General features: G+C 38.5%; 1 protein-coding gene and 1 long non-coding RNA gene across 5 annotated transcripts in view; one reads left to right on the top strand and one right to left on the bottom strand.

Moving 5' to 3' along the window:
* Positions 1-670: 670 nt before the first annotated feature.
* Positions 671-1676, bottom strand: LOC110367323. Its single transcript, XR_002427385.2, has 3 exons — positions 1654-1676; positions 1324-1467; positions 671-1044 (listed from the first exon to the last, which is right to left on the bottom strand). It is a non-coding gene; the product is annotated as an uncharacterized LOC110367323 (long non-coding RNA).
* A 16602-nt stretch (positions 1677-18278) lies between these two features.
* Positions 18279-27106, top strand: part of LOC105935743 (RALY RNA binding protein like) — a 188977-nt gene continuing 180149 nt past the window's right edge. Inside the window, exons 1-2 of one of the 4 annotated variants that reach the window (XM_036125492.1) lie at positions 18282-18582; positions 18790-19416. The gene's annotated coding sequence lies outside the window, so the exon portion shown is untranslated. Of the gene's footprint in view, positions 19417-27106 lie in introns of all 4 variants that reach the window. The other 3 variants (XM_036125491.1, XM_036125494.1, XM_036125493.1) reach the window with 3 other exon arrangements.

The raw sequence follows: 27106 nt of genomic DNA, 5'->3' as shown, positions 1-27106 counted from the left end.
ACACAATTTATTCCCAGATATCACAGCTGGACCAATTTCATGGTCCTGTGATCAGACTAGTAAAATGTTATCCCGTTATCATCTCCCAAAAAAATGAAAATAAAAAAGCAATCCTCTTTAAAAATGTATTGCATCTGTACCATGTGTTCCAAATAGTAATGCCCACAAAAAAAGGCTGTGCATACGAGGTCAGCAACGCGACGTGAAAATAAATTAGCTGTCATATACCTATATAAATTAATCATCATGCTGCTCTGAGCAAAACAAAGCACAATCAACCTGTGTCAGTCATACAATGCTCGTCGCCGTGGTGAATTCAGAAGAGTCCTGTTACTTTGTGCTGAAAAGGTCAGCCTGCCTCGGTCTCTGTTGGTTCCTGCCACCACCACGCTTAAATAGAAACGTCCCTGTGCGGTGTGACAATTAAGTTGTGAGCTGTTAACAAGCTATGTACATAACACACGCATTCTTTCAGCATGACCTCTCTACTGCAGCTTCATCTGCTGCTCCATTATCAGTTTCCTTTTGTTTCCAGATGTGAAGGAGTTCTGATGCTGTTCACTCGGTTATTTAGCTCATCCAAATGTAAGCTGTTGTTTCCTGTCATGTTCATACTTTCCATGTTTGACCCACAAGAAACAAACTCAGAGACAACAATGTACTGTTAATAAGTTTATTGAAGGTAGGGAAGATGGGGGATGTGGTTCTGGGGGTTTGGACGACTGGGAAGGCTCTGGTCGCGGACTGTGGAGAAGTGAAAGGAAGCACCGACAACAGGCAGGTTGGCTTAGATGGTACGGAAGAGGCTGACTTATGGGAATGGTGATGAATGATGAACCAGAGCGAGTAAGGCAGGTGTTGCTGGAGGCGAGTAGAGGTGTGGCTTGGGGCTCATGGGTACTTCCACTGATAGTGATTGAAGCCAGCAGAGTCAGAGGAGCAGCGGCCGACTGGAGTGCCAGGAAGGCTATTGGGACTGTCTGAGGAATGAGTGATCATTCCAAGGAGAGTTGTAGGGTTAGCCCAACTGGAACAAGGAGTAACCTGAGAGAGGAACAGAGATTTAGTCAGCATTCTCCTGTACTGTGCAGCTCCCATACCGCACAGCTATGCTGAGACATAAAACACTTTCTATTGTGACAACACAAATGTTTTTTTAGCAGCTGTCAAGGCGGCCTGTTAGTTCTGTCTCATTCATGAAGACCAGCCGCACCTGGTTCGTAGATTCGGAGGCAAAGGAAGGAAACAATTATCAGAGAGAAAACACTTACAATATGCATATAATTATAACAATTGGAATTCCAAAGGGAGACAAACACTTACAACGTTATGACACCTCCATGGTGTTGTAAGCCCTTGTCTGCTGGGACGCGGCCCAGGATCCTAATTTCAATAGACTGACTGGCCTCTCCCGGTGTGTCCGGGGAGGGTGAAGTTCCCGCAGACAGTCGGTGTCCAGGGGTTCATCTGCTCAAAGACAAAGGAAGCCCAAAATGACCGTCGAACCAAAAAAGATGGCAGAAAAAACAAACAGTTAGGCAGGGCAGGCAAAAGCAGGAACAGACAGGCAGAACAGGCTCAGATCACTGGAGAAAAAAGGGACAAAAATCCACATGCAAAAACATGAACTGAATATTGCTGAAGAAGACTCACCCATAAACTCAACAAGACGACCTGGCACTGATGTCTGGTCTGAACGCAGCTTATACGGTGGTGGAAACAGGTGAAACCAGTGAAAGCTGATTACAGAGGGAGTGGAGCTGGGGAGGTGTGAGGAATGAGTAATCAGACCAGGAATCAGTGCCGAGACCCAAACATAAACTCAGGAGCAGGCCAGAGACAGAACATAAACAATAACTGGAATAAACAGGAAAATAACTCAAAACAGAGAAAACTAAATAGTGGGCAGAACACAAGCTATTACAAACACAGTTTAGTGGAAACCTTTGAGCTTTTAAATTTTTCTGAGGAAGAAGAGCTGTTGTTGGGCCTTCTTCACCAGGTGTGAGGTGTTCACAGACCAGGGGTCCGTTCTTCGTATGTTGCTTAAAACATCCAAGATCAAATGAGACATCCAAGATGATTTCATCCGGCTAATCATGATCCGGCTAACTGGGTTCTTCGAACACACCTGTTGTTTATGATTAGTATGGCTGGATTGAGTTGTCTGAGACAACTGCGCGTTCATGCGTTTGTTTAAAAGGGGAAATGTATCGATAGTAGAAACATTGATCAGCAACGCTGCTATTGGCTGTTCAGCAAAGAACGCGCACAGTTTTTCTCCCAAGCAGAACACGAGCTTTAATGGAAGGTTATGCCGAATTTGAGTCATTAATTAAAACACCTCAAAATCTGTTAAAGCCAGGAGAGAGGGCTGACAAAAAGCAGCAGACAAATTAATGCGTACTGTCCATGGTAGATGTTTCTATCACATTCTACAGTATGAATTTTTGCATTTTAATAATCTGATATTTACTTTGTTCTTTTATATCAGAGCCTCCACGAGACCCACTAGAACATGGGGACAAGTAAAAGTGAAATACACGAATATTCTACAAAATGGTAGCCTTTAATTATTATACTTTATTTTAAAAAGGCACTTGTTATGTCAAGAGATCCAAATTTCAGTGTCATTCCTTAGACACGGGAAGTAAAGGATGCGTGCAAACTGGGAATTTTAACAAAAAAAATCTTTATCCATAAAAAATGAAAATTTTCCTTTTCCAAGTCATCCACAGTTTACACGGTAAAACTGTATTGCTCCGTGTCTAGATAATCCATCCATAGTTTTTTCTAATACAATATACGGCTCGACAGGAAGCAAGCCTTTCAAAGTAAACTAAACTTCACAATAAAATGGCCCGAACAAATCTTCTTACTGAATAGGATAAAAATAAAAAGCAAACCATCATACAAATAACTTAAATATTTTAGATTTATGGCTCCAACACCACTTTTTCCTCTTTAAAAGCCACTGTTAAATGATGTTTGTCTGTTTATAACAGCCACCAAGAAAAATCTCTCTATAGTTACACTGTCGCGCTGTGCTAAAGGATCCTGTCTATTGCGCAATACGCGATTAATTCGAAAAACTCTGCAAATTATTCTTGCACCTTCCGCAACAGGTTGCAGTCGTAAAAATGGACATGGCTACGGCAGACTTCTCCATCTCCTCCGCTTATACAGCCGTGATCTAATCTTGTTTACATGAAATAAGCCTGCTCTGGAGCAGGTTTAAGCTGGCGCACATGTTGCTATGACAACAAGTGCAGGAAGTCTTTCGAAGAACCAAATGATCCAAGATCATGCCAAATCGTCAACAATGAAATCCTGCTAACTGAGTTAGCGACGTACGAAGAACGGACCCCAGGTTGGAGGAGATGTGAAGGGATCCAGGAATCTAATGCTGTCCACACGCTCAACCACCTCTCCCCTATATGCAGAGTGGAGCCTGGACCTCTTGTAGCCCATTATAACTAAATGGTAAATGGCTTGTACTTGTATAGCGCTTTAACTAGTCTGATGACCCCAAAGCACTTCACACTACTGTCAGTCATTCACACATTCACACCCTGATGGTAGCGAGCTATGTTAGTAGCAGAAGTGAGTCTGCCATCCGGTCCCTTTGAATTGCCAGCAGGCAATTCGGGTGAAGTGTCTTGCCCGTGGACACAACAACTGAGACGGTTGGAGCTGGGGATCAAACCAGCAACCCACCAATTGCAGGACGAACTCCCTAAACTCTGTGCGCCTTCATCTCCCTGGTCTTACAGGTTAGCACTTTGTAAGAGTTGGCTCATGTTAACGTCAAAAGAGATTATTGTTGTTTTTAGGTTTGTTGTTGGTTGCAATGCTCATTAACAAATAAAAAGCTACTGAGTCATATATATATATATATATATATATATATATATATATATATATATATATATATATATATATATATATATATATATGTTGCAGTCAGAACGAGGTTGAGAGACAGTAATTGAAGGAAAAAACAGAAAAGGGAAAATGGTGAGGAAAGTCAAAAAAGGATGGTTGCATTTATTGTTCAGGCGCCTTTTATTATAACAAAATTATGCGTTTTACGGACCAGAAGTGATCATGTCTTTTTTCTTTAAGTTTTGTTATGGTTCTTGAAAATGTAACATTGAGCTTACAAACAATATCAAATAAAGCTACCTGTTCATGTTGCATCCCTTGTTAATGCACATAACTCTGAAGAAGTTATTTAAATTGTTTAGATGGTTTCTATGTACACATCTTTGACACATTTTGAATTCAATAGTGATTTTGAACTCTTGCTGAACATAAAATGACCCATGGCAATTATTATCAGTTTCAGAGGTCTTAGCTGCTAGTGTGCTTGTCATAACATATCTAAAAAATTATTATGGTTTTCTTAGGTTTGGGAACTGTTAGCATGGTCATTAGCAATGAACATGCTAATGGTAAACACAAATATATTTAGTGAACTTCAGACTTTTTATTTCACTTGTTAGAGGTTATCATACAAATGCTGACTTTTACATGTATCTATTTTTTCAGTTTTGTTAGCAGTTATTTCTCAAATGCTAACACAAAAAGTTATTACTGTGAGTTTCCCAGAGGTTTAAAAAGTATTCACAACTATTACTCAAGTAGTATAGAAATCCGGGTTTAAAAATACTTCTGCAGAACCCCCTAACAAAACTATACATGAAACTGAGTGCATTACCATCTTATAACAGTTATCCTTGTATTGTTATCTATATACAGTAGACAGTGTGATTAATCCTAGTGGTTAATTAAAAAATGAGAAAAAGGAAAATAACAAATAATCCTAAAAATTAAACGTTCTTCTCTGTTTTGTTCTTCTTCTTAGGTTTTTGTTGAGTCATTCGGCAAACAACTTGGTGCAGTAAGGCCTCCAACCACAGTCAAAATGACTCTTTTTAGATAAATGCTATTTATCTGAATATCTTTATTATTATTATTATTATTATTATTATTATTATTATTATTATTATTATTATTATTATTAATATTATTATTATTATTATTATTATTGACAAGCCAGAACGAAAACAAGCTGAAATAAAATAGAAGTAATGAAATTATTTTCAAAATGTAAGGGTCAGAAAGTACCCTTAGAACTACTTAAGTTAAGTTAACTTCAAATGGGTTGTAACCTCCATAATAAAACTCATGATTTTAGCATTTTTGCTGTTTCCTGGGAGTTTGTTCCAGATTAGGTGCGCAAAAAACTGCATGCTGCTTCCTTCTCCATCTTTGGTTCAGGTTCTGGGTATGCGGCATTTACTTGAACAACAAGACTTGAGTGGAAGGTTCATACTACCACAAACCTCTAATACATTCTGGTGCTTAGCCATTCAGTGATATATAAACTGACATTAGAATGTTAAAGTCCTTTCTGTGAGATACTGGGAGCCAGGGTAAAGACTTATGAACTGTGCTGAGGTGCTCTACTTTGTTATTTTTAGTGAGGATGCTTGGAGCAGTGTCCTGGGTCTGTTTCAGCTGTCTGATTGACAATTTAGGCAAGACACTATCATAATCAATTTGACTAAAGATGCACGCATGAATGATTGTTTTCATGATCCTGCTGCGGTATTAGTCCTTTAATCCTGGAAATATCAATGTAATATAAAGCTGACTTTGCAGTTTTCTTAATGTGTCTTTGAATGGACCTTCAGGTCTGAGTCAATTCCCCCAGATTTTGGCCTAATCAGGAGTTTTTAGCAGTAATAACTGGAGCTGTGTGCTGACTCTTTATTGTTACTCAATTGATCCAAAAGGAATCACTTCATTTTTGCTTTAACTGAAAAAAGTTGTGGTGCATCAATGTTCTATGTATCGACTCAATGACACCAGCACTCTGGTTCTTCCACAGTCTGCATTTATGCAGATTCCACTGAACACCTTAACAAGGGCAGTTTTAGTACTTTGTTGAACATGGAAACCTAACTGGGAGACGTCAAAGTGTTTTGTCAGGGAATGGAACATTTAAAATGGGCCTGTTTATTTGCAAAAGCAACTTGCTCAGATTGTTCTTTTCAGCAGTGGTTTGATGATCAGCGTTTTTAAGGGCTGGGGAGGGGAATTACAAAATGGTCTGTTTATTATTTGAAACAAATCAGAAGCTATGACATGTAAAACCTTCTTAAAGAAAGCTGTTGGTAGAAAATTCACTCCTCCTGAAAGAGTGTAGAGCTACAGAGTGTCAGGCATGCTCATACTGATCATGCATGAGGCAACAGTGGAGAGGAAAACTTTAACAGGAAGGCAAAACCAGGCTCTGTGTGAACGGTCATCTGTCTCAACCGACTGGGGGTTAGAGAAGACAGAGCAGAGACACAGAAAGCACAGACGCTCACATTGATCCAGGAATCCTTTCTATGGTATATGGTAATAGTGGATGATCTGCCCCCTGGATGGTGTCACTGTAATAACTAATCCATGCGTTTATTTTTAGTCGAATTGATTACTGCAACGGTGTCTTCACAGGTCTGCCTAAAAAGTGGATCAGACAGCTGCAGCTGATCCAGAACGCTGCTGCCCGCGTCCTCACTAAGACTAAGAAAGTAGAGCACATAACCCCAGTTCTAAAGTCCTTACACTGGCTCCCTGTATCTCAGAGAATAGACTTTAAAATACTTCTGTTAGTCTATAAATCCTTAAATGGCTTAGCTCCTAAATACATCACAGACTTGTTATCAGCGTATAAACCATCCAGACCATTAAGGTCTTCTGGCTCCAGCCTGCTCTGCATACCTAGAACCAGAACCAAACATGGAGAAGCAGCATTTAGTTCCTATGCTCCAATTATCTGGAACAAACTTCCAGAAAACTGTAAAAGTGCGGAAAGCCTGAGTTCTTTTAAATCAAGATTAAAAACACATTTGTTTAAAATTGCCTTCAACTGTCCTAGTTAACTGAATCACCACTTTTTTGTTCTGTTTTCTATCTATATTTTATTCCTACTTGCTCTTATTCTGTTTTATTTTGCTATATTTTAATCATGTAAAGCACTTTGCATTGTCTTTGTACTGAATTGTGCTATATAAATAAATTTGCCTTGCCTTGCCTTGCCTAATATTTTGAGGTCTTAGTTTTAGTCTTAGTTTGGGTTTCTAGTTTAGGTTGGATGTTTGTGGTTATTTATGTTCTGGATTGGTTTAGTTTCTGTCCCCTTCCATTTATTTTCTGTCAGCTTGTTTCCTCCTTCAGCCACCTCCCTTCCCCTGATGACCTCCACCTGTTCTGGCTAATTAGCTCACTCTGCTCACCTTTGTACTCCAGCCTATTTAAACCTGCCTCTGTCCTTTGTACTCTGCCAGAAGGCCTCAATCCTCCCGGTGTGCACCTTCCAGCTATTGACTGCCTGTTTTTCTGATCCTCCCTGACCCTGCCTATCTGTAAGTTGCTGAGCCTGATTCTTGGAGTCCCCGGTCTGGACTGCCAGTGAAGCTCTGCCTCTTCCCTGGATTATTCCCCCGGTCTGTGTCTGCTCCCTGCAGCTTATCGTGCCTGTTTCCCCCTGGACTCTCCCAAAGATTGTTTGTTTGTCCATCCTCACCCTCCAGTTGTTCCCCCATCAAATAAACCTGCTTAACTTTTTCCCTGTGTCTGGCTGAATATCGGGTTCTCCTCCAAATTCATTACAGTCACAGCTAACAGAACACCAGACCAGGTGTACCTACTATAAAAAGAAAAAAGACAGAGAGAACAAAAATGTAAAAGCTGAAAAGACAAATAATACCAAATTGGAGAACAGTAGGAGAATTCAGCAGAGTGAGAAAATATATCTTGATGTCCCCCAGCAGCCTAAGCCTATAACAGCATAACTATAGAGATAGCTCAGGGTAACCTAAGCTCGTATGGAACATATGGGGTAATCGAGATCTCTGATATATGATGGAGCTTGATTTATTAAGGGTTTTATATGTTAGAAGGATAATTTTAAATTATATTCTTGATTTACCAGTGATTTCCCCATGAAGGGAAGCTAAAACAGGAGAAAAATTATCTCTCTTGTTGATTTTCATCAGAACTCCTGCAGCATAATTTTGGATCAGCTGAAGGCTTTGAACTGCATTTAGTGGACTTCCTGATAGTAATGTATTAAAATAGTCTAGACTTGAAATAAGAAATTAATTAACCAGTTTTTCAGCATCACTCCTGGGCTGAATATTTCTAATTTTGACAATATAAGGACTCATTTACATTCTTCAGTTCGAAGAAATATCTCTGAAGTCTCTCTTTAGAGAAATCCCAGTGCATGGACCGTGGAGTGCATTTGAAACTGGTCTGTCCTGTCAGGAAGTACTCGCTATACCACCACCCAACAAACATGCGCACACTTAAAATACCAGCATTCCCCTGATCACACAACTGATTTGCGTCACATCATACAAGCTAAACCATTTTTAGACGGCTTTCAAATATCTGTAATCCTTTTGTTGTCATGTTTGAGGACAAACGGCCCGCTTTTATTTCCACTTGTGATCATTATATTGCAGCTAGCACAATAGGTTAACAGAACAAGAAAGTAGTTTGAAAAGAAAAGTGCTCTAAATATTCCTGAAGACGTGTCTCCGTCTGTCATCATGCTGGATGAAGTCCCTGGCTAACCTCAAAGCATGCTCTGTTGTCAAGACCTCCCTGCATGCTTCGTCAGCCTTGACGTTTTACCAACAATCAAAGCCATAAAATAGCAGATTTTTCATTTTTATTTTTTTTATTTTTTTGGCACAATGCCACTAAAAGTTAAGGGACCCGCAGCAGCTGTCACTTCAGTCGACACTGACCGTGAACCCCCTGGGGAAGCTTCAGAAGAAAGGTCGGCTGCTCTACCTAGCTGGTATGCCGCTCTAACAGACACATCGACAGCCCTGGATGTATTGCTGCTGCCTCGGGTAAGGAAGCAGCGTTCATAAGCAGCGCCAGGTGGCTAAGCATTTGTGTGGGAAAGTTTTATTTACACATGTCACAATCAGCCAATGCATTATAGATAGAGTTAATTTATCTCTTGTAAGAGAATGATGCTGCTACTGTTAACCATAGACTATATTACATTTAAAAAAAAATATTCAATTTTGTTTATATATATTTAAAATTAAATTTTACATGTCAGATGATAAAAAAAAAAAAATAAGTCTGCAGCCCTACCGGTTTTGTGGTCATTGTCCCAGTAAACCTTGAGTCCAGTCTTTCGCCACCTCCATTCAGCTTTTTAACTCTCCCTGTTTACACTTCTTAGCAGTGGAGCATTTATCCACATGGATTTCTTGATCCCAGAGACAATTTTCACCTTAATGGGATTAATGGAATCGATGATGTCTGCAATTTTTGAATTAGAGTTATCTACAAGCTGATTTACTGTGTTATAAGACAAACTGGAAGGGGAGGATTGAACTAAACTAAAGGCTTCAGCTGAACTGTTCTGAGAGAAAGCCATGAATCTGTCAGCATCTTTACTGAGAAGATGCAGAACATTTGAAGGGTAGCGTGTGCATGAATATCAAGTCCATTATTGATGCTGTGACCAGTCAAAGCAAAAAATTGAGAAAACAACACAATTCTACCAAATCAACTACAAAAGCTTAGAAGAAATCCTAATTGCAATCAGCTGCTGTTTTCTCCTTCGTGCTGAGATTGAAGAGACTTTTCTCTTCGGTGGCAGCCAAAGTGTTTCGTCTATGCTTCTACACGTTGGTCATCTTCCTAAACATGAAGGATGGAATTTATCCTTTGGCTTTGAACAAAGAGGTTTCCTGGGAGGACCTCTGGTTTACTCTGTTTACAGCAACATTCTGTTTCTTGGTGGTGCTAGTTAGCTGTTTGTCAGTCTTTTCACTTTTGAATCATCAGCAGGGCTGTTTCAGCTCCATATGCAATATTCACCTCAACATTATCTTCAAACTGATGAATTTTCAGTCCCATCACTGCCATTTTCTGGTGAAATTTGCCAGAGTCCTCTGTGGAAAAGGGAGCTATTTTGTTCTTGTGAAGCTTGTGTTGCCATGAAAAATGCAGCTGCTCTTAAACAAAAAATGGTCCTCCGCTTAAAAGCAATTAAAAATTTAAAAAAGAAGACAAAACACTGCTGAAAAAGCCTGGCATGGCACTGATTTAAAGTTATTTTGTTCACCCTTTCTTTCGTTTTTGTGCTGAGAGATCAGAAGCTGGGAGTAACAGAATGCAAGCAAACAGAGAGCAAGGGGAGAACACGTCTGTTCAAGCAAAGAGGCTAAAGTGGAAGACTGTTGTTAGTATCTAATGCCAAAGTAATAATTGTAATTTTTAGATTTGAAATGGGTTTGTTAGTCAATGGCAGCATAAAATGTTATTTTGTTTATTGTGATCCGACTTGTACAGGGTTTATTAATGTTCACCAAAATAGTTTGTTTTTTGTGATTTTCTGATTGGTTTGAAACCCAGTAACTTCCCAGGACATATCAACTGCTAAAGCAGCTCATCTACACATCAGCCTGACCAAGGTAATTTAAAAGTTTGTTTGAACTAAAATGGGCTCTGAAAGCATATGTACAACCTTGGTAGTTAAATCAAAACAATAGTCCTGTCATGTTATGTTTTGGTCACTAGTCTGTAAATGTCTGAGATTTCGCTAAGACACAGTTAACTTACACCAAAGATGAGCAACAATTTAGCCCTATAAACATGATAATGCAGTTTCTTTCTTTAAATGACCCTTCTTGAAGTATGTTGACAAAATTCTTTTCTCAAGATAATGTTCTGGTGTGACATTTTGCAAAAACCATTTCAGTGTATTTGGTTTTTCATTAGCATTTATTTGACATTAAATTGAACACGAGTAAGGAAGATCAATGTGTAAATGCTGCAAGTCCAATGTAAACAATTCATTTAACTGGTGGATTACATGTAGGCTATGCATTATTTTCTTTCCATGCACTTAGTTTGTGGATGTCATTTACATCCTGTGCTGGAACATTAGCCAAGCCAACTTTATTCATAAGGACTTTAAAACAGCACAGCTGATCAAAATGCTGAACATGTACAAGCATCAAAAGAAAAACACAAAAAACTCCAAATAATACAAATCAAAAAAGAAGTGGAATTGCTCAATGTGTCTGAATTGCTTTTGTGTTGCAGAAAAGAAAAAAAAAGAAAAGATTTGAGAAAAAAAACATATAAAAGTAACTTGAAGGTTTATTTAAGGAAAATAAGAACCATATGTTTCTTAATTAATTAACCTCCTGAACTTCTATAGTAAGTCATAAAACCTTAATGGTTAGCGTAAGGCTGCACCAAAGGCAGATGTTAGAAACTCAGTCTCTGACTATTATTCATCCATCAGTAAACATGCCTTTGGTCTCAGCAGACTGAGAGGGGTCAGTCAGCTCGCTCGGAGTTGAGGCATCGACAAGGATGAAAGAAAATGAGCCTGCAACATAAACACTTTGGAGACGCATTCTGCCGAGTCTGATGGATGTAATGCACAGGATGACATTATACCCACTGACCTAGCTTACACAAGCACATTCTAACCTTTAAAATATGCATCATGGTGACAAAAAATCTTTTCCTGTAATGATTTTCACCAAGCCCATGCTCCGCTGCTGATATTTATAAACACAGACAATGAGGAACAGTTTCAGAATCTATTTATATTTTCTAATACGTTTTCATAATCCTTCCACGTCCAGCTCTTCAGTTGTATAAGTAACCTGTTTACTGTAACGAGCATTAAATACACTTACAGTTGCGTCTGCACACTCGATTTACTTTTAATTAAAACATCTTGCAGAATTTCCGCAGACTTCTTGGCAATTACTAATTAAACAGCAGAAAACCATTTCATTGGTTTCATAAAGGACATTAATGCCTTTAATTTAAATCTATTCCGGGCTCACACTGAAGTGGTCCTCAGCTTAGCACAGGTGATAGGCATGTCATATCACCTTCGAAGGGATACTCCATCTAATTGTACATCAAAGTTGACAATGTAAGTCAAATTAATGGGATTATATTTTCATCAGGACCTTTAAAGACATTTTTTTCCTGCACTGCTTTCCTATCACAGCCGGTTGAGAATATTACTTGATTAAAATTAAATCAAAATTTTCTTTTCTTTTTCACTACATTTTGCACACTTTTTTTTTTATAAATAATGTAATAGCATATATCGATTCATCTACCTCAGGAGGAACAAGAAACCTCAAAAGCCCCAATGTTTTTGAGCTTTGCCTCTAATTGAATTTTTTTTATGGCCAGAGGCAAAGCATGGTCTTTGCACTGTATTTCTTTTTATCACGATTTCATTCAAGGTAATGAATTATTATTTTCTTTCAGCTTCATTTCTTGTTTGGCTTAGGAGGCATCCAGTGCCGTGGATCTAGCCATCGGAAGTGATTTCGGTAAGGCAGAGGTACATGGAAAATGAGCGTGTTACTGGCCATGCTGTGCCTGTTGATCAGCCTGACTTTGAGTCAAAAGGTTGATATGATTGATACGTCTTATTTCATAGATTCACGAAGGTCATTACCCTTGTGAGTCTCTTTCTGATGTACGCGCAGGGCTTGATAACAGCAGCAGACCAGGAACTGGAGCGAGCTTCACTATAAACATGACAGCGTTCTCCGGCGTTTTACAGCCTCATGTGTAAATCATGTCGAGTGAGGCGTTCAGTTCTCACTCGACTGCATATTTTCCACAGTAGGCGTTGAAAGTTATGCAGATTTTAAATGGAAGAAAAGATGATTTTCAGCCAAATGGCTGTTAATAATGTTTAGTCAATAAAGATGCCATGCATTAGTCATAGTTTATTATAGAGTGTGGTACAGGATTAGAGGGAATTGTTTTGGTTGTACTTTAATCGCTTAAATTTCTTCATTACCTCACTGCCTACATCTTGGCAGCCGCATCCATCTATGCGACATCCAATACCTGAATCAGAGTTCTGTATTTTTGATGAAAGCTGAATGAAAGTAACTGCGACAGGAGGTTAAAAATGTAGATGCTTAAAATTCCAATGATCTGTGGAGGTAATATGCTAAGTTAAACTTTATTATTGTTCATAAATAAATTGCATAATCTACCAAGTATAAGTCTAAGAAGTTGAGTATAGCCTTCCTAGTGAAAAAAGGGAAAAAAGGAAGAAAATGTCAGTTTTTGAACCACCTTTGATTTGTCACCTTTTAACACCAGAACTGCTATGCTATATCAAGAGAAGAGGTCCTATTGAGGTTTGAAAACAGGTTGTTGTCACATCCACAGCACCAACTAGACCCCAGGCTCAAATCTCCCCACTTAGGTGACGACGAACTCTCAGCTCAAACTGCTGAGCATTAAGAAGTCCATTCAAGACAGTTTGTTGGATGCAAGACACAGCAAGTGATGTGAACACATATTTTAACTTTGGACGGGGGGGTTCAGTTCTTCCAGTAACTGATTTTGTTGAGCAGGAACTACAGTAATTCATCCATTCACTCTGAGACTGACAAGTCTGAAGCAGGGCTGCTATACAACAAGCGCCACTGGGCCCTCTGACCACGGATAGCAGTTAAAGCAGGTGAAGTGTCTTTGTTTGAGGACACAACGACTAAGACATTCAGAGCGGGGGTTCAAACCAGTAACCCGCCGGTTCCAGGATAAGCTCCTTAGCTCTGGGGCCACTATTGCCCCATGTCCAGCCAGTCACAGCCAGACTCAGTGCAATGTGGGGGTTAAGCCAAGTTACACAACCAATCATCCATCTATTATCTATTCCTGCTTTTTCCTTGCAGGGTTGCAGGTGAGCTGGTGCCGGTCTGTAGCAGTCATTGGGTGAGAGGCAGGGAGCATCCTGAACAGGTCGCCAGTCCAATGCAGAGAACATGAAGACATACTGGACAAACAACCATGCACACAAGCTTTGGCCTGAAGGCAATTCAAAGAGATTAATTAACTTAACAGACTCGTTTTGGGACTGTGGCAGGAAGTTGGAGTACCGAGAGAGAACCTACACATGAACAGGAAGAACATGCAGACCCCAGGCCACGATTTGAACCCAGGACCTTCTTGGTACAAGGCAACAGTACTACTAAGTGTAGAGAGTACTATTATCAAAGAATTTTAGAATGTAAATAGACCAGAAAGTACAGCTGTAGTCACAATAAATGTAAAAAATTTTGTCATTTTTTCATTTAAAATTTATAAACATGTAATCAGTCTGTTTCAATGCCAGATGTGTTCATATGAAGTTCAGGGCTGTTGCTTTTAAAATCCTTTTAAAAATAAATCACATGTTTTTGGAGTTACTTAGAAGCTTTAGTTCGTAGTACTAGAAACGGATGATTCACTGAGTCACAGTTTTAAAAATAAGTTAAAGGCAAAAACAAACAAGCAAATACGAGAATAACACAGGTTGTGTTCATGTGTTTTTCAAGGTTACTTTAAAGTATTAGTGGCAAAGCTAGCTGGCAAAAGCAAATGAGCAGCTTAAAATTAAAATAAGCAAATAATGAAAACATTCATTTTGGTTATTTATACATTTTTATTGTAAATAAAGGAGCAGTGTGGCTTGCTGTTACTAGAAGAAAAAGCAATAGAAAAATATAAAACTCCTATGAGTTGTAGTTCAAAAATGAGTAAACGACTTACTTTGAGGCATTGATGAGCTTTTTGTTGCTTGAAGGAACATAAAAACCAAAATATTACAGCTGGTATCTAATCTTCACTTGTTATTCAAGGTTTCTTAAAAGTCATAGGTAACACAGCAGCAGAGCTAGATGCTAAAGGCTATTTAGAAAGCAGCAGTTTAACATTCTACTAAGCAGTTCCTTCAGAAAAAATGCAAAAATATCATTTGGATGGTTTGTGGTCTGTGTCTGTGGAAATGAATGATCTAAACTTATTACTCCCCCTTAAAATAAAAGCTATAAATAAAACAGCAGCACGAAAAGCTGCTAACAGAAGTTAGAGAAGGGAAAAATTATACACTCCAAGTAACTGTTTATAATACTGAGTCAGCAAAGACATCTGGCATTAGTTGTGGTTTGTTATAGGATGTCATGTTGGATTGGAGGAAATAATTTTAGTTGTGTTTTAATTACTTAATTGTCTCCATTACCTTCCTGCCTACATGTTGGCACAAGCGTCTATGAGCAGTCCAATTCTTGAATCAGACCTCCATGTCTTTCTGATAACCTCGATAACAGTGAGTGAGATCATGCATACCCTCAGGCATCAACAGTTAAAATGATGCCCTGCACATCGACTCACAGACCACTATATTTAGTTTTCAGGCCCGGGACTGCCATACAAATCATACTGAATGAGCATTACTAACTGTTGCCAAGGAGGTCTTTAAGCGGCTTAAGAGCAGAATGAAAAAGGGATGCAAACATTCTTGCTGGGAAAAAAATACCAGTTTGATCACTGTTCTTGAATCTATTGTTTGGGGACAACAGAGCTTTTTTTTTTTTTTTACTTTGTGCCTCCCAAAGGCATGGATGTGTTTTGAAATGTGAATTAAATTAGACAGTGCTTAAGGTGGGAGCAGTGCGCCGACCTGTGCTCTGATTTATGAATGATGACAGTTGTCTCCAATGCTGTGTGTTACATGAACTCGTTCTGATTTCTGTCTGACAATCGCAGTCAGACGCTAATGCATCAATAGTGCATTATTACTTATCTGTCTGCTGCCATCAGAGATAACCTACATTTTTCAGATGTATTTATTTAATGGATGGGCGAGGGAGAATGCAAGTCAAGGCCCGGTCGTCACTATGTTTGATAAACAAGTGTGTGTGTGTGTGTGTGTGTGTGTGTGTGTGTGTGTGTGTGTGTGTGTGTGTGTGTGTGTGTGTGTGTGTGTTGACGTATAAGTTTGTATTATACTTGAAACTTTAAATTACACAATAAAATTTAATATTAGGTATTATTTCACAATTTTATGCCTAAAATATAAATAAATACATAATGAGGCAAAATCCACTAAGTGTGCCCAAACATAGTAATTTTCACAGCCTTCCAGCATGACAGCTATGTCTAGCCAAGCTTGAATTACTCGGTTTGAGCTCCACAGACAGGGCCTCTAATGCACTACTCATACATGGGTTTGGAATTACATGCGGCACCACCTTTGGGCCTGAATTGTGCTACACATTGCTCCATTTCAGAACCAGGAGCAGAGCTTGAAATACACAGCTGTTAAGGCAAATTTTGCTATTAAGCTTCGGAACAACGTCAACAACTTTGTCCATGATGCCACTACCAAGTTTCATCTCTGTGGACAGAGCTTTGCTCCAAGTGCTACGCTGAGCTGTTTTCAGGACCATGGACAGCACACATCAAGTCCAACTGCATTACTGTGTAATTTCAGCACCATGGAAAGTACAGCATTAAACAAAAATGCTACTTGCGTATGATTTGTGCTCAATTGATTTGTGTGCTTAACTCTCTCATCTCTTATAGTTCTCTCACAGTTCTATAGCTTCAGATTCTTAGAAAGCAATAACATGTTTTTTTTTATTAAACATAGACAAGGTCAGTTATGTCCTGGTGTGTATTGGATTAGTGATTTTATAGCACCTTGGGTTGCTAGTCAGTTTCAAAAGTTCCTGTTTTCTTGGGACAGTGAAATAGGAAATTGGATTATCTGTACTTTTAGATAGATGCATAAGACTTTTCTTTTCATAACAGAGAATCCAACTAAAATGTTTGCTGTGGAAATGGTACAGAGAAAGAATAAATAAAAAATAATTTGTGGAAACTGAGGCTTAACTTATTATTGCTATTTGCATAAATTGTGACATTAGCACTGTAGTACAACCAACACAGAGTTAGAAAAGTACAAATATCAGGCTTCAACAAGCCTATGTTTCAAAGGTAACGATACATTGGGTTGTTGATGAACTGTGCATTGCTAAGGCAATGACAAAAATAACTAAACTGAATCTCCAGTTGTCATGTCTGTTTAACAGTGTTAGCCCTTCAGTAAAACTAGTGGCTACAGGATGTTACAAAGGTCGCATAGCTTCTTTACAACAAAGGAAACTGGGGAGGACTGAAAAAAGGATGCAAGATACAAATATTGATACAAAGACTCAGATGGATTGTCTTTGATTCCATTCCTCACTAGGAGGTGAGGAACAATAAAGATAATAGAGCTAAAACTAAATCTCAGAAGTTGGAATAGGTAACAATTAAAACCACCACCCCCTGCGACCCCATGAGGGATTAAGCGGGTCAGAAAACGGATGGATGGATGGATGGATGGATGGATGGATGGATGGATGGATGGATGGATTTATTTATCCATCACCAATTAACAATTGTCACCTTAAAAGATTTTACAAGACAATCTATCTTATTTATATTTAAAAAAATAGATTCATAACCAACTGCATACATATTAATTTGATCATAATACAATATAATCAAATTCAGCTTATAATGCCATTGGGTAAAGGTTTTTATCCAAGGAAGCCTGTAGAATTGCATTCATTCTCTGACTTTGCAGCAATCAAATTATTTCTGATCTGATTATTGCTTAAAAAATCTCTGATTGGCTTCGTCATTCCTGCTCAAGAAAGACAGCCCACAGCCCGATGCTGCCACCACCACTTGAGTGGATACCTTAATGTGTAACCTCTTTTCAAAAATAGTTTTTGTTGTCAAAGTTGTGGCTTACTGATGTAAATTAACTGTTTGTTTGTTTGTTTTCTCTCATTCTGTTCCAGGACAACTGCGTTTTTCCGAATGGATCTCCATCCGTCTTGGTTGCTATCTATAGTGGCTTTCAACCTGCACCAAATCTTAAGCATAAAGGACAAAGCTTTGAGCTGTTAAAATAGGATGCTTCTCTGTTTATCCACCTTTATTTAACCAAGATAAGACTCTTTGAGATCAAAGATCTCTTTTACAAGAGTGTCCTGACAAAGAGACAGCTAAACAGTTTTTCTACTCTTTGCTGTAAATACACTAATCAGGCAGAACCCACTGACTCTTTTTCCCCATACATGCCTTATGTATATGCTCATGATGCCAGTGAATGAATAAAAAAACATCCGCATGACTTGATCATCCCATGGCGCGCACATAGAAAGAGGGAGAGAGAGAGAGAGAGAGAGAGAGAGAGAGAGAGAGAGAGAGAGAGAGAGAGAGAGAGAGAGAGAGAGAGAGAGAGAGAGAGAGATAGCATATCGGCACTAGCTATAGAGAGATATAGAGATGACTCAGAATAGAGCTGCTACAGATAATAGAGAGAGAGAGAGCGAGCGCTGAGCATCTTCAAAATGCAGCAGAGAAACATAAAACCAGCTCAGTTGTAACTGTGGCATGATAAGGAGCGCATCTTTCCTTTTTTTCCCTTCTTTCTTTCCCCCCCTACTTTTGCGCGGAGCCAAGCCGTTACAGGAGAGCATTCAGCATCATCAGCTGTTCGAGGCTGGACTCTCATTGCTGGAAGTCGGAGCCGAAGGAGTCACATGACAGGACTGGAGGCAGAGAGCTAGAGAGAGGAAAAAGGCACAGCATTCCGCCTCGCACCGCCATACTGTAGCCTCTTTTGAGCCATTTCGCATTTTTATTGCAACATTTTACTCCCGCTCGGTGAGTACACTTCCAATGGCTATTTTTTTTGGTTTTGTTTTTCTGAGCAAAGATTTTTTTTTTGGTCTTCTAAATTCACCCCCTTCTTTTTCTTTTTTCTTTTTTTTGGGTTAATTTTTCCTCCTTTTGCTGGTGTTTAAATTGAGCATTTGACGTGCTGGTTTTAAGCGGGTTTTTTTTTTCTTCCTCTACAATCAATCCATCCAGGCTTCAAGTTTTCAGCATGCGGTGATTCAGATCCAGAGGGTAAAAGAGAAAGGGAAAAAAAAGAAAAGAAAAGAAAAAGAAAACGGGTGCGTTTATCAGTCTCTGAGAAAGCCTCTCACTTTGCTTGCAGTTTTGCAGAAACCGAGCAGGTTTTATCAGTAGGCTACAGAGATTTTTTTCTCCCTGCACATTTATTGGTGGGTTTTGAGACATTTTTATTATTTTTGTTTTGATTTTTTTTGTTGTTTTGTGTCGACTTTTGCTGTTGCTGTGGCTTTGGTTTGCATTTTGGCAGTGTGGTTTGTGATTTTGATAAATCTCACCGGTGAAACCCCTCTATTTTACTTTGTTGCTCTTTTCTTTACCTTTTGCAAAGAAATAAAGAAGGGAATCATTTTTAAAGCCCCTCCATCTGACGTTTTAACGTGACACTTTTCTTGCAGCTGAGCTCACAGGTTTGTGCTTTTTGTTTGATCTCTTTTTTTTTTTTCCATTTCCTGTTGTACTCTTGGCAGTGTCAAGTATTTTTGGATGTTTTTTTTTTTTAATCTAGATTCTTGGGAGAGTTCAATGCATTTTTCTCGTTTTCTATTTCAACGAGGATGAACAGACATTTCCCTTCTGCAGGTACATTAAAAATGTTTGAAATAAAAAATGAGGTAACAGAATTATGCACCTGTGGCTTACGTGTTATTTTGTGTGAAGGTGATTAAAACTGTTGATTAGAGCAAAGGTTCTTCATTAATTTTACATGAAGTGTTCCTGCTGAGGTCCCTATCAAGTAGTATTCGTTTTTGATTTCAGTCAAATATACTGTGGGTTACAAAAGTATTCATGCCCTTTGAACTTCCCCATATTTTGGCATCTTACAATCTCAAACTTTAATGTATTTTATTGGGATTTTATGAGACAGACCAACTTGAAGCTTATGAAGAATGGCACATGGGTTTTTTTCAACCTCCTTTACTCTGATACCCCTACATAAAATCCAATGCAATCAATGATCTTCTATAGTCAACTAATTTGCAAACAAAGTCAGAAGTTTGCCATTTGTCAAAGCTGGAATCTAGGAAATGAAACGTCCATGTCTATAAAAAGAAAGTGTCTCAAGCTCTGTTAGACTGGATAGAGAACATCTCTGAGATAAAATCCCAATTGGATTTAGGTCCTGTCTGTTTTAACACACAAATATGCTTGGTTCTAAACCTGTAGGGTGAAAGTACAGCCCAATCTCAACATTTTGCAACCTCCAACGTCCAGTACACTTTGCAATTTCCAAAATTGTACGGGACTTAAACATGTCACAGTGTGTGCTCTCAGCATTATTGAATCCTGATAGGCACACCAGTGGACTATGCAGTCACTAGAAAGTACAAATAGAGTTGGAAGAATAAATAGCTATAGAATTGCAAAGGGTTTGGGTGCATTTCCCTCCTTAAAATTTGGTCACAGCTTGATGTTTAAGCTCATGGCCAGAAATGTTTTCATAATTCTTTCAGAGCATAAGACTCTGCCTGAGACAGCTGGTAATTGCACAGTATGAACCTGGCTTTATAGGCTTGCGTCCAGGATTGCCCTTTTCATAACCATCCCTCTTCCCATTAGTTCTGACCTGCTTCTCTATCCCCGAGAAAGAAAAACATGCCCTAAGTATGATCCCACTGCCACCATGTTTTAAAGTGGGACACATTTTGTCATGTTTTGCTGTGAGCCTCCATGGCTTTAGCCCAACTTCAAATGGGTTTCCTTGTGATTTTCCTGGAAATCAGCTCTAATCGAGTTCGCTGTCACAGCTTAAGAATAGCATCCCCCCCAGGATGATGCTGCCACTTCCATTTTCCCCATAAGAATATTGGGTTAAGGGTGATGTGCAATGTTTATTTTTCTCCTCACACATAATTTTAGATGTAATAAAAATGCTTTGGTCTCATCTCACCAGAGCACCTTCTCTGCATGTTTATTTATTCTGTCTTGTTTATGGCTTGAGGCAACATATCCATAAAATCCCAGTAAAGTACATTGAAATTTGTGTTTGCAACTCGATAAAATCTGAAAATTACATGAGGTATAAATACTTTTGAAGAGCACTCCAAGTAACTGCTTTCAGAACCCTTAGGAAGGATGGTCTATAATGAGATTTTTTTTAAAAAGGTATACAAGCTGTATCTATATATTTACCAGGCAAGGGACAAAAATAATCAATTCCTCTTCAAACAAGTTGCAAGCATAAGTACCCGGGGCAAAATATCTCTGTACTCTTCAGTGCCTGCTTTATTGCTGGAAAACTCAAATCGGCTTTCCCAGGTCTGCAGATACATACAATACTTCCTGGATTTATCAAATCTGATTTTGCAGGAAATTAATAGAACCACAGACAGCACTAAAAGAGGGGCTTACGGGAAATAAATCCCTCAACAGCAAGGTTTGACTTCAGATTACTGGTATGCTGCAGAAAACGCAAAAAAAAAGGAAAAAAATAGGTATTGTATAGTAGTAGTCAAAAAGGGATTTGCAGAGTTTGTAACTGAGCCAACATGAGACTGTCAGTTCATGACTAAATTTATTGGTGTTTGCCTTGAATTCAGCTTTAAATGCCATGAAACGTCACCAATTAACTCTCCGTATGTATCCAGCTTGACAGAACAGAACAAAGGTTTCATCGCCATAATATGGACCCATAAAACAAACGAGAGCGGACCATTAAGTCCGTGTATAGACCGTTAACTCGGGGAGTCATTAAACAGCTCGCCGCATTAGACCAGAAACAGGCTTTTCTCCTTTTTAACCCAGTGGAATCGAATATTGATAAATACAGAATGCAGAACTCAGTGTGTAAGCTTACATTTTTAATAAGGCCAGCTAATTAGAGCAATTAAATTAAACATTGTATCAAGAGCTGAAAGGCTGTTAGCGTGTATTGATTCTGCTGCTGTCTGTTAAATCTATGCGGGTCATAAAGCAGGTGTAGATAAAAAGATGGGGTTGGTTTTAATGCCTTTTAATTTGCAAGGTAATTTGGGAAGCAGCGTAAATTGTCAGTCAGGACTCACTTGTGTTTGGACTCACCAAATGATTAAAAATCTCGGTAAATGTGAAAAAAAAAAAGTTGCCAAAGTGTCTCATTAGTTGTTGTGGAACACAATTGTAGTTTCAGGCTTCAGTGTCCCTTCACTTTTATGCCAAAGTTTAAATTTACTGTGTATTTTCTTTAATTCACTGAGTCAAATTCATATATACAGTATATGCATACACCCCAACTAATATTTGAACAGATATAAAGTTGCACTTTGAACACACTTTTTGTTGGCCGTCCATGAGCTATCTAACAGAACTATGGCTGTATATTTGACCACCCTTCTTATCAGAAATGGTAGAGCTCACTCAAATTTGCAGATTTTCTTTACTTTTAAACACAGTCCGTAAAAGTGCATTATAATGGGGAGAGCATTATGGAAGCTTAATATTAGCTTGTATCAATTCCTAAACCAGTGATCATGTGTTCTTTGGATAATTTTCCTACTGAAAGACCCATGTGTCCAACTTTCGAACTGTGGAACTTCAAGCTGCAACGTGTAAGTTTTGATCCAAGTAGACTAATTTGAGATATATTCAATGATTTTTCATGTCGAGACATCTCATGTGGTGTGTGTAAATGTTCTGTGTGGGCTGTCCTTCTCAAAAACCCACATATGTCACATGATCCATTGCTGAATGAGTCATGCAACCTAGAGAGGCACTCTAGGTTGCATGACTCATTCTTGATTACGGCAGTCTGAGCTCAGGCTGTGTTTTGCAAACAAAACAGATATGACACTTACCTGACGTATTTTTGGTTCTCTGATGTAAGAATTAATCTAGAGGGGTGAATGAGGCCTTGTCTTTACAACTAACTCCACAACTTCTCAATCTGCTGGTCCAAAGTGGTCTGATAGCAGATTCCAAAACACAGAGGGAGACTGTAGGGGGCGCTTAACCTGGAAGTTAGAGATCCAGTGCCCCTAGTGGCTAAAAGGTAAACGGTGCTGCTTTAAAGCTGTTGAAGTGATTGTAAGCAATTTGGAGTTATTCCTTCTCCTTCATTATACCATCCACTTTGTGGGATACACCAGTACTGCCAAGAGTGAAAGAGCCCGCCCCCCAACATGATGCGCCCACCATTATGGTTAAGTGGTTACCATGCTCTAAGGTTTGAAATCCTCTTGTTGACTGATAAATATACAATTCCTGACATTGTAGGCAAATAGTTCAACTTTTCTTTTACCTCACCCCAAAACTTTACGTCAGAAAACATCTGGCATATTCATGATGCTAGCTGCAAATTTCAATCAAGCTTGAAGTAGATGTTAGAGCTGAGGCTTCTTTCTTGGTTAGCCCCCTCTTAGTTCATGTTTAGGTTAAACTCTCTTCACTGTGAACGGTGATACTGGGGTCACAACCTTTTTTTTCACTTTATGATATGAATGATACTAGGCTGGTCCTTAAACATCTTCAACGGTTTTCTTTTTCAATTTGAGGGGAACAGTGTTGGTTCGATTAACGATACAGTGGTACAATTGGATGTTCTGGTGGGACAGTGATCCCAAACCCTAATGACAACTGGTTGTGAAGCAGAAAAAAGCCAGGCTAACATTAAGCTTGTACACTGGCCCTGACCCCAGCCCTGTTGAGAAATAGGCTAAAAGCCAAGGAACTCTTTAAATAAATTATACTATTTCTTCTATGAAGACTGACTTAAAGGTATATAGCCATGTTATGTGCATTTATTAAAAGACCAAAACCGTTTGACCATGATAAAATAAAGGCATATACACCAAGCCTCCATCCTGATAAAGTTTAGATATTTGTTTTTGTGGATAGAAATAGACCCAATTTGCACAGCTCAGGGCGCGATGACCAGATATAAACAGACGTGGCAGTATGGCAGAACTATCATAATGCCGGTTAGCCTAATTAATAATTCCAGTCTTTTACCAATTCAAATTATATATTTTTTGAGTTTTTCACTGAATCTTGGAACTTTCTTCATTGTTTTGCTGAGAGATGCTAATAGCCGTCTTCTGCTTCCTTGTTTTATCCCCTGCTGCACATGTGCAGTGTGGTACTTCCTCTGTTATTAAAAATTAACACAAATGGCTTGATTTACTAAGAAAGTTAGCACAATTTAGCAAAAACAAAGTGTATAACAGCAAAAGAACAACTAATACACCAGCAGGACATGATAAGCTTTTGTAGAAATGTTTGTATACAAACAAAGTGAGCTACTGACGTATACATTTTAAAAAGTCAAATAACGTCGCTATGCACCTTTAATGTAAGTCCAGGATTGTGTAATTTCTCTGCAGTTTCTAAGGCAAAGTACGATTATTTGCATAGCACCATTCGCACACAAGGTAATGCTAAGTGTTTCAAAGAAAAATAAAGAATAAAAGTTAAAGATATTTCCTTTAAAACACAAAAATACATTAAAACAATACCAACAACATTTTTACTTCACAAAAAAGGAAGGAATGAAAATTTACACATTTAACATGCAATCAAATATTACTTGGGGTCTGTGTGTATATATTTTTAAGCCTGAATGCATCATTTTGATAATGTGTCATGATAAATCAACACATGTTGTTGTTTTTGAAATTCATTGACGTTGTTGTATCATCACACAATCTCAAAACAGAGCCCTCGAAAAGCATCAGTGAAAGCTCAGGATGAATGTGATATTAATCTGAATCTGATCACATGCAAACCCCAAGTTTTTGGTGCGTTTACTTTGACGGACAACAAGGCGATATATTTTAGCAACTTCATTACGTGATTGCCATGCAGTCGTTTGAAAGGAGATAAAATTGTATTCCTTGTGTAAAGCTGATACCCCTGCGCGCATACCGTCCCTCCACCCGAATCAGTCCATCTGTCAGCTTTTAAAACCTTGAGCCCCTGCACCAAAACAAACCGACGCGTTCTCACACGCCGAGCTGAGAGGCGTTTCCGTCTCGCCGCCACGATGCGAGCTCCTGCTAAGCATTATGATAGCTTCCATTACGTCCTGCAGTGTTGGTGTCTCTCGCCTCCAGGCAGGTTCACTGTTATCTGGGCCAAGCCAGAACTGCACAGAAGACTTGGAGAAAGAGAGAGAGAGAGAGTGTGTGTATGTGTGTGTGTGCCTATACCTCTCCTGGCATAAATAAAATATCACACAGGAGTCTGCTGTATGCACCAAGCATGTGCTCAGCTCTCTGAGGTGCGAGTGTGACCACATGGCTTCTTGTCGGTATGAATAGAGATTGAGTTTTAGGGTGACACATCTGAACAAATGAGAACATTGTAAAAAAAAAAAAAAAAAAAGAAAGAAAAGCAGATTACTTTATATTCATGATGGGATAACAACAGCTACATACAAAGTGGCTTTATTTTGTACTTCAAACTTCCTGTGCCCTCAACAGTGGTTGGCAGCCATAGTAAGAAATATAATCTGGTGTAGCATCATCTCTTTCATTCTATGTTTAACTCTCCCCAAAGGTTTTCTGTAAGATTTACGTGTTAGATGGTCGTGAACGAAGTTTCATTTCGTTTTTTCTGTGTGGATTTGGAAAAAATGTGTTGGATCGTACACATGTAGAAAACAGAAGCATTACTGCTTTTCGCTATTTAGAAACAAGCCACTGGAGTTTTATTTAAAATCCACTGGTAATTCGAAGATTTCATCATGCTGGGCACTTTAACCAAAGTTCCCAGAGCCTTTTAAAAGAGAAACTGGCCCGTAGCGTCACAGATCCTCCACCGAGCTTAACACTCTCGTCCCTGAGACAGACGAGATGTTCCTATGAATGCAGGTCCAAAGTGCACGATAATATTGCCATCATAGCTGGGTCGCTGCAGTTAAAGTTTGATTGATTTTAGTCCATCTTACAAATCTTTATCATGGGGTTTAAACAACTTTGGAGAGTGTGGGATATTTTTAATAAGGTAACAGTAGATGTGAACTGACCAGTGCATATTTGAGTAGAGATTAAATTTTTTTTAAGTCAAAATGAAAACCATTAAAAAAGAGATTTACATGAAAGAACATGTTTGCTTCAAGTTTCAAAGAGAATAATTTCATTTTCTGCTCTTTTTGTCAAAATCTTGGAAAGAAAAATGTTTTAAAGCTCATATTTTTAAAGTAATTGGTTATGAAGAAGAAGATAATTCTTATCATGCACTTTACATGAACAAAAAAATGTTAAAGTGCTTGTCTGGGAAAATGCAATCAGCACATCTTAACAGGTTAGTCTCACTTATTACAGATGTACGATTTCTTTCTTTTTTTTTTTTTTTGCCAATTATCAATCTGCGATCATTTTTGCAAAAAAAAAGAAAGGGAAAAGCTGTTATCTTTACCAAGTTTATTAATGTGTTATTGTTTGTTGAAGAAGATTTCAGCTCAGACTAGGCCTGCAGGATTTCAGGAAAACTTGTAATTGCCATACTTTTGCTGAATTTCGCAAGGAGGATGTTAACTATTATTAAGACACTTTTTTTTCTTTCTTTTCTTTTTTTGTCATCATCACAATCCCTTCCGGTTTTTATGAGCTTCAGGATCACAGCCACTACATATACTTTAAATGTGGACGCCGAGGGCAATAAAAGCCCATCCAATTGGCCAAATATGTGTTTAGATTCCAGAATTTCATGTGAAATATATAATACTACCCACTTTGGATCAAAGCATTCCTTTCTCATTGCGACAATGGATACATTTTAATTGCGATGACGATTGTGACTCAATGTATCGTGCAGCTCAAGTACAGATACCATTGTTTTTGCTTTTCTAACATTAGCGGAACTGCATGCACAGTTGATCTCAAAGTCTACAAATGTTTTACATCTTCTACAAAGCATTGAAAATCAGAATTGGTGTGTGATATTGTTGTTCTTTAAGTTAAATTCCTTGTGACAACCTTAGCAAGTTGCTCTGTCTGCCTTGGAGGAGATTTCTAATAATTAAAACGAAGGTGAATCTTAATTACTCCAAACAAATGAAAACAATAGTTACAGCCTCTTATTAGATAAATGGAAATGCAGAAACACAAATAATAGGGTTAGAAAAATCTCATTGTTATTCCCGAAGCTTAATTTTAAAAGCCACTTTCTAAAACATCTGACTTGCAGAAGCATATAAACATTTATCACAGCAGATGGATAATCTTTTCTCCTTACACTACACTCTCTAAGCTGCTTCTAATATAAATCTAATGAGGTGTAGTTAAACTGCATTACCAATATAGAGGATTTTAGGTGTAAAACTACTAAACTAAACCCAGAAAGATTTTCTGTTTTG

The sequence above is a fragment of the Fundulus heteroclitus genome, chromosome 21 (assembly GCF_011125445.2).
Source record: "Fundulus heteroclitus isolate FHET01 chromosome 21, MU-UCD_Fhet_4.1, whole genome shotgun sequence".
Taxonomy (NCBI): domain Eukaryota; kingdom Metazoa; phylum Chordata; class Actinopteri; order Cyprinodontiformes; family Fundulidae; genus Fundulus; species Fundulus heteroclitus.
Note: the sequence above shows the minus strand (reverse complement) of the source record. Positions and strands in the feature narration are given on the sequence as shown.